The sequence below is a fragment of the Salvelinus sp. IW2-2015 genome, linkage group LG3 (assembly GCF_002910315.2).
Source record: "Salvelinus sp. IW2-2015 linkage group LG3, ASM291031v2, whole genome shotgun sequence".
NCBI classification, from domain to species: Eukaryota; Metazoa; Chordata; class Actinopteri; order Salmoniformes; family Salmonidae; genus Salvelinus; species Salvelinus sp. IW2-2015.
The window spans coordinates 25428157-25437466 of NC_036840.1; the positions used below are offsets into that span (position 1 = coordinate 25428157).

General features: G+C 42.9%; 1 long non-coding RNA gene across 1 annotated transcript; it reads left to right on the forward strand.

Moving 5' to 3' along the window:
* The first annotated feature begins 4816 nt into the window (after nt 1-4816).
* Nucleotides 4817-5346, forward strand: LOC139023174 (uncharacterized). Its single transcript, XR_011474318.1, has 3 exons — nt 4817-4951; nt 5116-5150; nt 5261-5346. It is a non-coding gene; the product is annotated as an uncharacterized lncRNA (long non-coding RNA).
* The last annotated feature ends 3964 nt before the right edge of the window (nt 5347-9310 follow it).

Sequence of the window (9310 nt, forward strand, 5' to 3'; positions counted from 1 at the left end):
CATTTAATCAGAGTAAAACTTCCCTGTCTTAGGTCAGTTAGGATCACCACTTTATTTTAAGAATGTGAAATGTCAGAATAATAGTAGATACTTATTTATTTAAGCTTTTATGTCTTTCATCACATTCCCAGTGGGTCAGAAGTTTACATACACTCAATTAGTATTTGGTAGCATTGCCTTTAAATTGTTTAACTTGGGTCAAACGTTTCGGGTAGCCTTCCACAAGCTTCTCACAATAAGTTGGGTGAATTTTGGCCCATTCCTCCTGACAGAGCTGGTGTAACTGAGTCAGGTTTGTAGGCCTCCTTGCTCGCACACGCTTTTTCAGTTCTGCCCACAAATTTTCTATAGGATTGAGGTCAGGGCTTTGTGATAGCCACTCCAATACCTTGACTTTGTTGTCCTTAAGCCATTTAGCCACAACTTTGGAAGTATGCTTGGGGTCGTTGTCCATTTGGAAGATCCATTTGCGACCAAGCTTTAACTTCCTGACTGATTTCTTGAGATGTTGCTTCAAAGATTGAGCACAAAAACAAGCTCTTTTATTGCACTTGGGAGGTTAGGATGTGCAGGATATATTCACCACGTTAGATGACATGGGGGAAGACAAGGACTATGAGATCGCGTTGACAAAGCTAAACGAGGACTTCACTCTACAAAAAAACATTCCCTACGAGAGACATTTGTTTAGGCAAGTTGAACAAGCGCAGGGGGAAATCAGTGGACACGTTTGTGAGCAGACTGAAACAGCTGGCTGCTACATGTGATTATGGAGATTTCAAAGACGATTTCATAAGGGACCAAGTGATTGTCAAGTGTCACTCAAATGTGTTGCGCAAACGTTTTCTGTGCGAGAGGGACCTCACTCTCACCGCTCGAATGGATATAGGAAGCAATGGAGGCTGTGGACCAGCAGGCGGCCAGAATGGAAAGTATGAATGTCAATGCAATTTAACGGGGGAAAAGTGAACAAAAACAAGATGGGAATGGAACAAAATGATGACCAAACTGTTAAATGTTTCAGATGTGGTCAGGAGGGCCATACTGGACGGGCATGTTCCATCACACAAGGTAAACAATGCAAAAAATGTGGCAAAGATGGACATTTCTCCAAAATGTGCAGCGCAAAGATAAAACTGATTGTAAATCAAGTCACAAACACCTGCTATACAAAATAATAAAACAGACAAATATGAATTGCGACTGACGGAGATGGAGTTCATGGGCCACGTTCTCTCGAAGAACGGCATCGGAGCAGCACAGTCAAAGGTGGAAGCGGTGCAGAACACACGCAGACCGACAAACGCTGCTGAAGTAAGGAGTTTCTTAGGACTAGTAAGCTACTGTGGCAGATTTATCTGGCAACCACATCCGGACCGCTGAGAAGACTCACAGAGCATCATGCGACATTCTTTTGTGAAACGGTGGATACAACCACAGTCAGGACAATGGACTAGAAGTGACAGAGACACAAACTGGGCAGAGCCTGACACACTGCCAAGACAAGTGCCTGCACCTGACGAGGCCATTCAAAGACTCAAGACAACAAGTTGTGCATATGAAGGACTATGTTAGATGGACATGTTGCCATAATGGAGCAGAATAATCTCCGGTACAGTCTCAATGTCAGGGCAGTCTACCCTTAGCCATCACAGAAAAGATCTGGCAAGTTCTGGCAAGAATTCTTGTCAAATAAACATAGCTAACAAAAGAGTTCTAGCAATGTAACCAGAGTTGTGGTTGGTAGTTTAAAGACGTAAACATTACAGTATGTTGTTGTTGGAAAATATGTTAATACTGCATACAAGAGATACTTTATTTTGAGTACCAGATAGTGTTTTGCTATGTTATAATGCATAGATCTGCAGTTTATAATGGTTAGTCAAACATCTAAGAGAGGAGAGATGTAGTGTATTAGCGACACCTAGTGATGCAATACCAGCAGGGCACGAGAAGTCACGGGAGGAACGGAGGGAGGCTATGCTTGAGAGACCAGGAATAAAGTACAAGTACAAGAATAAAGTCAAGTCGATACATTACAGTTACGTGTATGATCTATTTAGCAATATTATTTGTATCTCAGAGCCATTTGCACTGCTAGTTGTAGCCTAATGTTAGCTAGCTAACATTGAACCTGGTTGGTTAGCTACCTGAATATTCATGCAGGGTAGTAACGTTATGAGTTGGGATTATGGTTAATTGTTTGGCTAGCTAGCTACATGTCTAAACAAAAGACTCCACTATACAATTAACCATTTCAGTAGAATGTCCATGATGTCACTGCGACAACTGTCAATTGACGTATCTGGTAAATTTGCTCTCGCTATATACTCCGATTTCAGAGCACTATCGTCTGAGAGCGCAGAATAACTGACGAATTTACAACCACTCAACACCTGTTGAATATGGCTGGTGTCAGTAAGGTTAGCAAAAGAGCACAATTAAATTGCTGCCAGCAGCACAGTTGCAGTCACTCTGAATGACATAAAAACAGCCAACCAGCTCTCATTTGTGTCTGGAAAGCTAGCCAACGTTAGCTAGTTAGCTTGGGTGATTGGCTGTTGTTGTTTGGTCAGAACGCTCGGATCAACCCTACTCCTCGGCCAGAGCATCCAGTATGCGCTCTGAAGGCTCCAAGAGTGAAACGCTCCGAATTTACAAACGGACAATCTGACAACGCTCTGAGTTTACGAACGTCCAGAGCACACTCTGGCACTCCATATTAAATTCATCAACACACCCATAGTGCAAACCAGTCTTTAGTCTTTAAATCTTTGGTTGTTTAGTACACGGACTCACATGTGAATCCTTAAAGAGATGGATGGGGCTAAGGCTTTAGAGGGTGTGAACGATGCTGAATGGGTGTAGACAAAGAAGAGCTCTCCAGAAGGTGTACTAAAAATTCAAGGGCCATTTTCTCAAAAGTGAGGTTACAAGATTATCAACTTTCAAAGAAGAATTACATTCCCATTGTTCCTCAACTGTAGTGTATGATATACCATTTTGTAGCTCTGTGTCTCTACTTTTCTCCAATGTAACAAAAAAACATTTCAATTTTTTCTACATAGGACCAAATCGATCCGGTCAGTCACATATGACTCTGGCCACATAGCAAGACCTCCTTCATTTGCCTTCCTATCTTTCCTGTATATGCTATAACCATGTATAGCTGCTACTGCATCGTCAAAGGTATTATCTAATTGTGTTTCAGAGATGGCCAGAATATGAATGTTTTCTGATGTTAGTAAGTTTTCAATTTCATGAATTTCATTATTAACCAGATAATAATAATTTTGTGCAAAAGAAAACGAGTTAGTCAGACCCGTTGGGCTAAAGATGAACCAGCCCATCTGGCATTTGCACGAAATGCCAGACGGCCAGTCCGCCCCTGGGTCCTGCCAACTGTAAGAGTTCCTAAGTTTAGTGATCTACTTGGTGCAGTCGGAAGAGTGCCCCCTAATGGTTAACCACCACTAATTCCAGCCAATACTTACCCACTCCAGGGGGTCTCTTGACCAATACAATTATTAGATCCAATACAATTCATCATCATTGAGAAAACAGATTCAGATTTGGAATATATACTGTCATACAGACTCTTTTTTTCAAAGGTTATTACTTTAAAATGGCCGAAATATGTTTAACCAGCTGGTCTACTGAAATAAATGTTATACATTTTGAGAATTTACAATTGCATATTTTGGGAACCTCTATGATTGATAAACATCAGTCTACAATTAAAATATCTTATCCATTCTCTCTCTCAACCCAACTATTAAATTGTGGTGTATGCAGCTATATGGTTGTCACACTATGTCCCGCCCATTATCAGAAATTACATTCGTCTCTCTCTTATTTGAAGATTCAGTCCTTCCTTAATGGTCTCTCAATGCAGACCTACACACAGAATGGCACGTATATATGTACCAGCTCTGGTCCTCTACGGCTTCTGTAAGTTACTGTATCTTCAGTTCAGATTTTAATAGATTTGGTCATTCAAATAGTTGTAACTGTGTCTAGGTGTGTATGTAGTATATGTGTGCAAAAACATTGTTGTGTGTGAACAATAGCTTTTTATTAAATCACACCACAGATATACATTCCATAAGAATTACACAAAAGTTATGTTTCTAAATCTGTTTTCTCAATTTCAGGTTTGACCCCTGTCATCTTGTTCTCTCCGCCACCATCAATGGTGATCCATCCTGGGGATAATGTCACCCTGCAGTGCACTAATGTCCTTAAAGTCCCAGGGCACGTTGCCTGGTTCAAACAAGTCAACGTCTCAGAGCCTCTGTGCATCGCGTCGATGTACAGCTCTCAGCCGTATGTCAAGCATCACAATGGTTTTCAGCCCAGCCTTATGGAAATGTTCATCAGCAATAGAATAATCTTCCTCAAAATCACAGAGGTGGATGTAGCTGATTCTGGTCTGTACTGCTGTGGAATGTTTGATAAATACTTCATCTTCACCAACATGACTTTCCTGATGGTTAAAGGTAATCTTTTCAATCAATTCTCAGCTGTGACAACTGGATGCAATGAAATGTTGTGCTACAGGTATGCACATAAAAGGGTTGGAAACAAGTTAGCTTTCAATCAACTTTTATGTAGCTGGAATATTAAACTCTCCTATTCATCCAAAAGGTTACAAGGATTCTGACAAAGAGCCAGAGCAATGTCCTGAAGGTATGCTTAGTCTGTTATTGTATGGTGAAAATCATTTAAACCATCAATTTCAACCCATTTCTTTAATGTGAGCTAGTAATTGTTAGATTAATGGGGTATAGTTTAACTATTGGTCTTGTAGGACAGGGTGATGATGGAACCATGTACCTCCTTCCCCTGGTTGTGATCCTGGCTGTTGTGACTGCTGTGACTGCTGTTCTACTGATAGTCGTCCTCCTCCTGGTCCTCAAGATCAGACGAGACACAAACAGACACAACACAGGTAGAAGCCGATTTCATGATTATATGCGACCTGTGAACTACACTTCAAATGTGAATTTGTTTTCATGACATACTGCACACTGACTATCAGAAGAGACAGTGTTCTCACCAGAATGGAATGATCCATTATTCCGTTCTCTCATCTCTCTTTTACATCATATTCAGGACCTGATTCTCGAAGACAACCACAAAATGATCAGGTAAATACTGTATCGTTAAATACTCTATTTTCAGTGACATTATTTTGTAAGCAATTTAGAAACAGAAAATTACAACTGYAGCCTMKTTCATGATGTTTGCAAATCTACAGAACCAAGATCCAGATGCATTGAATTATGCTGCCCTGAATTTCACCTCCAAGAAGAGGAAGATGGAGAGGAGAAGAGAGAAGGAGCTGGACTAATTCAACAGACTCATCAGCCACCGTCAGATGTTTACAAGGCAGTCAAACAAAAGATGAGTTTTCGCAGCCCAGCACTTAATGGAACACTGTCATAGATTCCTATCGTCTGATTTCATTTTCAGTCCAGGACGTATAGAGACGATCATGCATGAGCAAATACAGATCGTCTTTCCTCCAGAACCAGAGTCACGCAACTAATCTTTTACATTTATTATTTTTGTCATTATAGAACAGACGTTTTATTCCACAGAGCGACTGGGGTGGAGGTAGTGGGAATGTCACCCTATTAAGGGATAGCTATGGTGGGGATAGACAAGCACAACAAAACTTAGCAGGCATTGGTTAAAAGGTACATTGGTTTCTCACTTATTTATCTGTAAGCTATTCAGTAGAGTCCGAGCTTGAGGTGTCGTTGGAAGGGGTTCTGTTTGGGAGGAGGACTGGGTCAAGTGCAAGTGCTGGTAAAGCAGGGCTGTTATTGTGAGGGAGTGAGTGGAATATGATTTTTTAGATGGCTGTTATAGAAGAAGTTTCAAGGATGTTTTTCCGGGAAAATTTTTGAGATTGTTACACTAAGCGGACTCTATCTTCTCCTAGCCCATGTACTACGGTTCTATGTTGCGGGTTTGAAGTTGCGTGAGAGTGGCTTACATTCTTGTTCAGAGTATTCATTCTAGGAACTGTGTAAGAATATTGGGGAGCTTTGCATAGAGATAGCTTGGGCCTTTGTGGGGACGTCGCTACAAGGGTTGTGCCCTCTGGGGCACATTTAGAGAGAGAGCGTCTGGAAGAGAGAGACTAGAGATGTTTAGGTGGCTTTCAGCATGTGTACGCTAGAATTCTTTCTAGGAATATGTTTGAGTAGATCACGTGCGTTTCTCGTGTGATCACTAAAGGGGCTTGAATCAGAAGAGATATATTGGAGAGAGAGACGAGACGCTCAGGATGCCATATAGATCCTGGAAGGTATGGCTCTGTACGTTCCGCTGTTTACTCTCTGTAATGGTCTATGTATGGTGTGGAAATGTAAGAGGTTTCAGATATTCAGGAGCAGTAGGTCAAAGAATGTTGCAGAGCATGGATGGCGGGATGACACTCGCGGAGACTTTGGAAAGAGATATGTTATTCTATTAATGTGGTGAGCTAGGTAATCGTGGGCTTGCGCTTAATGGGGGCTATAGGCGTTCTTTGAGATCACATTATTGGGTGTCTTGCAGGTAGGTATGGTTGGATTGAGTGCTATCGGAACGATTGTACCATCCTTCCCCTGGTTGTGAATCTCTGCTGTTGTGCGACTGCGGTGTGACTGGCGGGTCACGTATTGATGTCTCTTCTGCTCTATTCCCCTACTTTGGTCTTCTCTTTAGATCCGATCTTTTCGAGTTATTCTTATATATTCTTTATAGTATCTCGATCTCATGCACAGTGATTATATATTTGGATAGGTATTTATTTATCTGGTGTTCGTACTTTCTAGATGATTCTTAAATGTTTGGTATCTCTAAAAGTATGTGTAATGGTGGTCATGATATTGTCTGATTGCGCGCTACACTGGACTATCAGTAAGAACAGTGTTATCTCACCTTATGAGGATTGTGAGTTCGATTTTGACTTCCACTACTCTTCTGTGCCCAGGCCTAAGTCACGCTGACTCCGCGTGTGATCAGGTATCTCTCTTTCTACAGTCGGATTGTTTCATGGCCTCGTGACACTATGGCGAAGACATCCAAAATGGATCAGGTAAATACTGTACTCGGTAAAAATATCTTTGTACTATTTTCAGTGTGCACTTATTATATGGGTAAGCAAGTTAAGGAAACCGAAAACGTTAACACATGCTTGAAGCACGCGATAGACGATGTTCATCCTAGCGATTGTTTGCTTGTGTCAATAGAACCGATGACTACAGAGAACCAAGATCAAGGCTTGGCTGTGATTGCAAAGGGTCTTAGAAGCTCTATAGGCTGGCTCCGCCTTGCCCGGGAGGAAGAGCAGCTCCCGTTCGGATTGATTTTTGACGGTTAGAGCCCTTTGAAAAGAGGTGAGAGGGTAGGGAGAAGACTGTTTTTGACAGATCAGGGAGGGACAGAAGAGAGGGAAGCGTGAGCTGGGAATACGCCCATATTGCTCAAGGTGTATCAGCCTTCGGCTGACCAAGATGATAAAGTGGAGGAGGATGGGGCAAGGTTTGGGTTGGCATATCTTTGAAATAAGGCAATGTTCGCATTTGGCCATATGTCTTTTGAATACAGCAAGTATTGTTAAATTTCGTATAGACTATATTTGACCAGGCTTGTAATGTGTAGACACTAAACTCGGGAAGAATTGTTTGCATTGTGCACGTAAATAAGAAAATTAACGTTCTCATGAGGAGTGATTATTCGTTGGCAGGCATACTGCCAGTAAGGACCTGCTCAAGGTAGCCGATCTGTCACTAACCTCTCCAGACTTCTAAGGAGGGTATATAGGTTTCACTGCCAAGGCTCAGTCCGGGTCTCTCAAGAGGAGTGGTGTTGGTTGTAGTCCAGAAGTTTTCAGGAGAGGTAGGTTAAGAAGTTCTGCAGCGCACCCAGAAGAATTACACTAACTGGTGTTCATTGATACCAAATGAGCCGGCTCAGGAGGTAGTGATAATCATTGCCCATTGGCTTTTGACTTACCTCTACTTAGGACAGCTCTGGATGATTGTGTGGGTGTTAGTTGATTGTCATTTGGATTTTTTCGCTTCATAGGCCGTGACTGCTGGAGGGTACTGCAAAGTTACCCAGCCGTAGAAGACAAATGAGTGCATGTGTATGGAATCAGGCAGTATAATAGTTAGCGGTTAGAGTGAAATACATCACAGTATAGACAATAAGTAGGAGGAGAAGACCAATTTAAACTCCGCAAGGAATTTGATGGGGCCAGATCGGGGGGGTTTGTCATTGGTGGTTTACGCACCGGGTATTACTTTCTCTGGACTTGGCTTGTGCACTGGATTCACAGCCCTTGATTCTCAGAAGTAATGATGGGGTGGCCTTTGGGTATGAGGAGAGGTCGGCGGCGGTGGAGGGCACTGCATGAGGTGCTGAGGTTTGGAACATGCGTCTGGCGCCTAGTCGACTGCATAGGAAAACTGTCTCTGCTTGAGGAGCAAGGAGGGGGGTGCAGTGATGTCGTGGCGACCAGATGTTACAGGGGTGTCGCGGCAGATTGCGCTTAATCGGCTAAGTGGCATGACTTGTGTATAAGAGCAGACGAGGTAGGGCCTAAGCAAGGGCGGGGTTGGTTTTGAGTCTTCTGTGGGTGAATTGGCACCATTGCGATTGAGTATGTTAATTTTTAGAGTGAGACATGTAGCCATATTTGTATAATAGAAGCGACAGGATCCTGCTCACGTCACCTGGTAGCGGAGCGGCCTCCAGGTCGGCGATAGCACTAATGATCTCAGGGGGTGTTAGTGAGAGCCTGACAGTAAAAAAGGCAGTTTGTGTTTGAGGTCTCGGGGTTGATGGGAGGTTAGACAGTGACAGACGGGACCAGCTGTTTTATTTTCTCCTCGACTTGTGGTGAGTCTCACATGACATTCTTCTCTTTTCTTCCTCGTTCGCATCTCTCTCTCTTCTCTTCTCTCTCTTCTCTCTCTCGTCTCTCGTCTTCTCTCTCCTCTCTCCTCATCTTCTTCTGAGTCCCTCTTCTCCTCGTCTCGCCTGCAACAGTAGAAATTCGTAAACAAACGGCAGGATTATCACGGTTGACGGTTTGCGCACTGAGTGTGTAATCCGCCCTCTCTTCTTCGTCTTCTCGTCATGTCGCTCTCGTATCTCCTCTCTCTCTTCTGGTCTCGTCTTCTCGTCCTCTCTCTCCCAGTCTCTCTGTCATCTCTCTCTTCTCTCTCTCGTCTCTCTCTCGTCATCTCTCTCTCTCTCTCTCTCTCTCTCTCTTCTCATCTCTCTCTCTCTCTCTCTCTCCTGACAT